The sequence below is a fragment of the Columba livia genome, chromosome 3 (genome assembly GCF_036013475.1).
Source record: "Columba livia isolate bColLiv1 breed racing homer chromosome 3, bColLiv1.pat.W.v2, whole genome shotgun sequence".
In the NCBI taxonomy this organism is placed as follows: Eukaryota; Metazoa; Chordata; class Aves; order Columbiformes; family Columbidae; genus Columba; species Columba livia.
Genome location: NC_088604.1, coordinates 79,247,405 through 79,253,404, shown reverse-complemented (window position 1 = coordinate 79,253,404; position 6,000 = coordinate 79,247,405). Strand labels below are relative to the sequence as shown.

The 6,000-nt window shown below is 44.3% G+C and overlaps 1 protein-coding gene across 1 annotated transcript in view; it reads left to right on the top strand.

Annotated features, from left to right (window-relative positions):
• Nucleotides 1-4,044: 4,044 nt before the first annotated feature.
• LYST (lysosomal trafficking regulator) overlaps nucleotides 4,045-6,000 on the top strand; it is a 94,557-nt gene continuing 92,601 nt past the window's right edge. The window contains exon 1 of the mRNA XM_065059751.1: nucleotides 4,045-4,262. The gene's annotated coding sequence lies outside the window, so the exon portion shown is untranslated. The remainder of the gene's footprint in view (nucleotides 4,263-6,000) is intronic.

The following is a 6,000-nucleotide window of genomic DNA, read 5'->3' as shown; positions in this document are numbered from 1 at the left end:
CCTCAACAGGAACTTAAACGGTCTGTTTGATCCTCTTCCCCAACAAACTCTGGAGATCTGAGACCTATACTAATCTGTGGTAATGCAGACATTAGAGGGCTGCTTTGAAAAGGACATGTGTATCACATGGTGGGACACATTGCGTGCTATAATATAATAGTCCATATACTCTCTTTCCACTGAACTATAGTGGAGCTATTGTTACTGTCTTGCTGATCATCTGACTGAACATATACAACAAACATTGATGAGAATTACTTTGACTGCTAGCGTAACCACATATAGTTTTACTTGCGTTTTCAACTAACTCTCTTACCAGGATGAAAATTAGTAGAAATTACTGAAGACAATGGCTGAATACATTTCTGTAACCAATAATTGACATCTGATACTAAGTTTTCCTCAGGAAGGGAGCTGGAATGCATGACCTAAGTAAAAGACATTTAGAGATACAATCGCAAAAAGTGTGATGCCACAGTCAGGAAATCAGTACAGAGAGAATCCAGCAGCTTGTCAGGTAGTGGTGACTGCATAATGTGATATTTGCAAGTAATACATTTAAAAGCAAATATTAATGGACTCATTTGATAAAAAGGTCATCTTTATTTTTTAGTCAAATCATAGACTTACAAGCAGTGTAAACCAAAACTATTTGCAAGTGTAATTAATATAATTGTGAGAAAACCAAGTGTTTTTTGTAATAGACAGCCAACAAAATACCTACTGCAATAAAAACTGATGAGCTATGTGGTATTTTATACCTCATTAATGCTTGTATAGATAGTCACAATTTCATTCAAAATTAGTAACATGCACTTTGTTTTCTATTTGTTGTCAGTGTAAAATACTTGAAAAGAAAATCCCAAACACCTTGGCCTGTGAAGTGAGCACAGTGCTAAGCTGACCTAATCAGAACATCCTGCAACTAAAAAAAGAAAGAACAGTCTTTGTGCATCAGGAACAACAAAAGGAGCAAGAGCAATGATCATTATATTTAGCCATGCAACCATTTACTAAGTGCTAATCAATAGAGACAGATTTAGAAACAAATGTAAGTCATTTCCAGTAACAGAAGTAAGCAGAGGGCTCAGAAATGGCACAGCAACAAACCTGCTCTGCCTGGAGGAAGCCATTTCCATCACTTAGGCTCCAATGCTGTCAGCTGTGGTACATGCAGGCCACAGAAATGGGACTGTTTCGGTGCTGAGCGTGTGCAGCATTTAGGCTTTTCTGTTCCCAGATTACAGGTACTTGAAATCTGGTCTGAGAAGAAGTGTCTGTTTAAAATTGTACTTGTGGTAAGATTTACGTCCTGCCTGCACTGGAGCCAGCAAGTGACAAAGTGACTTTGTACAACATGCATATAGACCTGAAAGCCCGATGCTCTCACTTTCTGCCAGAAGTGCATTTCCAGACTTTAAGGTTCTGCAGACTGCTGGACCTTCATCAGGTCATTGTGCTCGTCTCCCAGTATGCTGGGCACACTGTCACGGTGAGCAGGATCTAAACTCTGCTCTGGTTTTGGACCTCTGCAGTCCTGCTCAGGGTGTGGTTCCTCTGCCCCCAATAGTCACCAACCTGAAAGAGAAGACCCTACCCTTCCCGCCCTGGTACAACTGCATGGGCCCTGGAACTTCCTGGTGGCCTAAGTACACCCTGTCCCAGACCTCCAGTCCTATGGACGCTCTGGTCTCCCATTCCATAGGCAAACAATAGCTCAAGAAGTTAGAAGAAAACAGGCTTGCGTGAGTCTCTGACAGATCTGTGCGTAGCTTAGACAGCACCTGACACACATAGCTGTAGATTACTCTCACAGCCCACTTCATCCTCATGAATCTGGGTTTTCTTTGGTTCATATCAGTCCTTTAGTTAGCCCATGGGAGTTCCTTTCCTTCTTCAGTTTAAGGCAGCTGCCTCAGCTTCTTCTATCCTCAGTGGAGAGAGAGGGTGAGGGGTATTTTCAGGGGCCAGTTCACCCCACTTATGCAGCATACCTGTGTTGGGTGGACTGATTTGTCCTCTGGAGGTTCCTATCTCTCCCCACTGACCATATAAGAATTTTGGTTTAGACTACATGTCTAATCTATTGGGGTAAGAAGATAGATGAGACAAAACTTATGCTTCATCTGCCTGTTGCAGATGTCCAGCTTCCAAGCAAAACTCTAAAGAGCCATCACAATTTTTATAAATGCCCAGGCAGATGTACAAACAGATTTCCTGGTCATTTTATAGCATGGAGATACTATAGCACCAATGCAGGAATTATTTTAGGTTTCTGTGTCAGACAGGAAGTTCCACAATAGTATTTATATAGTATTCCACTTCAGTATAATATAGCCTCCCGTGCCAGGTTTCGTCTCCTTGAAACTGAGAAAAAGTTTTCTCTCAGTATAGGAGTAGGAATGACTTTTACATCTGGAGAATTTCTAAGAGCTTGCCAAAGGGGAGAGGTCAAATTAAATAGTGATCACATGTTTTCAGCAACATTGCACTGATGGTCATCTATATTTTCTTCCTTCAGACAAGCTTCTTCTTGTACAGAGATTGACTGAGTTACTCCCTCAGACAACTATACATTTGGAGAAAATCCTCTGAAGTTAAGCAGGTATAGAACTGGTGACTATAAATGCAGACTCAAGCACAATACAATCTGCTTAGCCAGCACCTGCATTGTTCAGCAGGCATATAGTAAACTTTGTCTTCATGGTAAGTGTTAAGAGACTGACATGCAGACTGAAATGAAAATGGGTGGCTCTGCCCTTCATCTTTTAGATGCATGTCCCCCTCCTCCCTTGTGCTGGCACAGTGCTCGTGACTATGCCATCAAACAGGTCAGCAAGCCGATCCAGTTGAAAACTTGCCCTAGAAAAACAGCAGATTGTTTTTCAGCAGGGTCAGTGGGCTGATCCATCTGACTGCAAGATCAGACAAGCACGAGTTGTTCCTTACCAGCACCTGGGCTTAGTGGAACTGTGCCCTGAGAGGTAGCTGTGACTATGCAAAAGTATAAACCGAACATGCCTGGCAAATATTTGAGGCAAATCCCAAGACCGTATCGTACTGACAGGAGAAGCCATAAAGGTAATTCAGTATATCAATTCTAGGTAAACTGGCATGGTGATATGTGGCAGGGAAGCTCAAAGAAGCAGTCTAAAATATCAGTTCTTCATGGGAAACCCAAATATTACATTGACAGCTTAGCTCAGGGACGTGCATTGAGAGTTAGTGCCTTTTGGCACCAGGCTGCTACCTGTATGTTCGCAGTGCAAAGGCCGATCATTGTCTTAAAGCGTTCATGGCTCTGGAGCTCTTCTCCTTTAGCTGAAACCAGCACACCAGTATTAGCTGAAGAAGAGTTGATGCCTATGCAATTGGGATCACTCACGTTTAGATCAAGTTATTTAGTATTTTAGAACAAATGTAATTTCTTTACTGTGACTAGAATAAGAGGATCCTGGCCTTGCTGTCCTTGCATATGGAAATTCAAAAGGAGACATCTAAAATTGCAGGCTCAGAGATGTATGTGCAGATTTTGAATTACATAGTTTTATCACCCTTTTCTATTTTTAATGTTCTGTTTTGCGAAATAATGTAATGCCAACAGGAAACCAGAAACTCTTTTTTTTTTTTTTTTTTTTTTTTTAAATCAGCTCATATTTGCTCATTGTAAGTTTTTTCCTGGCAAAACAGGACAAAGTTTTGAGTTCTTCACACAGTCATCTCAGTTCATGAATGTGGCCTTAAGGCTGAACTGTTCCCTTTTCATATGCCTATATACAATACTCAAGCAAACACAATGGAATGGCATATTGGAAAGCTTTTAGCTTCTTGCACCATTTAGCACAATCTTTTTAGCTGTCTGACTTGTTTACTCATCCTCCTGCACCACTGACAGTAAAAGCCTGCACGGGTTCCTTTTTGTCTTTTTTTTTTCTCTCTAGCAGCACTGCAGACATAGCAACTGCAACCAACTCAGAGAAAACCAGACTAAAGCAACTTCCAAATTCCAAACCTCTGCAGGACAGGCTGCTTGTGTGAAGCTGAAAAGGAGCCAGAGCACACCAGCGAGGAAGCTGTGATTTCACCCAGCAGTCTGGCAGAAACTCCGAGGCTCCACTGCCGCAGTTTGTGCAGATGCAGCAGCGTTCCTCTGACCGGGTTCGTGTCAAATGATAGCAGAGGAGTCCCCAGAAGGAGGATGCCCATGTAATTCTATGTCACTACCTCTTTGCTTTTTAGTTTCAACTCTCTGAGGAAATCAGGTATGCTCTACAGGTTTTTAAACAGTTTTTATTCTGAGAATGATGCCTAATTTCCAAGGGAAGCGTAAGCTGCATGGAAATGGGGAAGACTGATGAGAGAAAGGTCCCCAAGGAGGGTCATTCCCCTCACTGTGGAGTGGCGTAGTCAGGTTTCTTGTCGGAGGAGATGCAGGAAAATTAGCCTGAGGGGAGGTGGCTGGGGTGGTTGCCCAGGGTGCAGGTTGGCAGGGTGGCTTCTGGTGAGGTCTGCAGCCCACTGTGGGGATCTTGAGGGGCTCCACATTTGCAATCATGGCTAAGGGCTCAGGGGTGAGTGGCAGCTGTTTTGGTGCTTGTCTGGGCACTGATTGGAACTGGGGACCGACATTTGCGGTTTGGTATCTGTGCGTCAGCTTGCGTGTCAGATCAGCAGGTGGGGGAGCGTGCTGGCCAGGTTGTGGAGAAGGTTTAGGATCGCGTCTGCTGGGTTGGAGAAATGCTGAAGATTATAGCAAACCTGTTCGCACCAGCATGACTCCAGGGTGACTGTTGAAAGCAGTAGAGTAATGCTGACAAAACTGAACAGGATTTGGCCTTATCATGTGAAAATGAGAAGACTTGGCAGAGGGTCTGGAGGGGTGCTGGGAGCTAGTCTCTGAATGTATAAATGCGTATGTTCCTTAAAAAGTCTGTGCTGGTTGCTGAACTAGTGTCTGAAGCCCTCCAAGCATGCATCACCTTTCATAGGAAACAAAGAGGCTGTTGCTCTTCAGACAGCCTCCCCGCTGAATTATTCAATGCAACTAAATAACTACAGAGCTCCACTGAGCTACATAAAACTGCAAAACTGGCTCCCTTCCTTGCTTTACAGCAATGCTATTTTCTCTTTCTCGATGCTACATTATAGCATCAAATGGGTGGCATGGAGCAATGCTCAAGGCACTTGGAGAAGAGAAAACACAGTAACACCAGCATGGAGGGGAACTGACATGACACTGTCAGCAAGGTTGAGACTGAAGCACAGACTGCTGCTGGTCGTGGGGAAATGACAGAGTCTGAAATAGAGTGCGCTTTGTGCCCTGTTGTGTCTTCAAAGCTGGTGCCTGTCCACAAATGGTAATCTGGAGACACCACCACATAAAGAAAATCAGAAAATTACAAAGGCTGAGCATTGTTACAGTGACCACTTCAAGTGCCGGGCTTGTTCCAAAGCAGGCGATGCAAACCCTGTGCACAATCCACACTGCCTCTCTTGCACCCTTTCACTTGCTCAGAATCATCATTCTTCTTGTCAGATCCCCCCTGATCTGTGCCACGTACTAGCTCTGTACCAGAGCTGGTATATGTACCAGCTGGGAACCAAATGCCTCTAAATGTCCATTCTCCAGAGCTGCCGGGCGGGGAGGAGCAGTTTGTCCCCATCAGAGCAGCTCTAAGGAAACATCCCATTTGAAATGCAGGCACAAGATCCCATGAACACTGTGACGAGTGGGGAACAGGCACTAAACCAGCCCCTCACCTCCCCTGACACCACATCAGTACTTCCTGCATGGGGGGCAGGCGGCCATGAGCCCCCCAGCACCACAGGAGTGTCTAAGGGCAGCTCTGTGTTCTGTGATGGCTCTACTGGCAGCTCAGGAGAACCCCAAATGCTCTTTAGCATTCCACTCATGGAGCTGGGTTACAGCTTCTGAAGGTGGAGACATTCAGTGCTCTAATCGGGGGAAAAATCCCAGAAAAACAAACAAACAAAAACTGG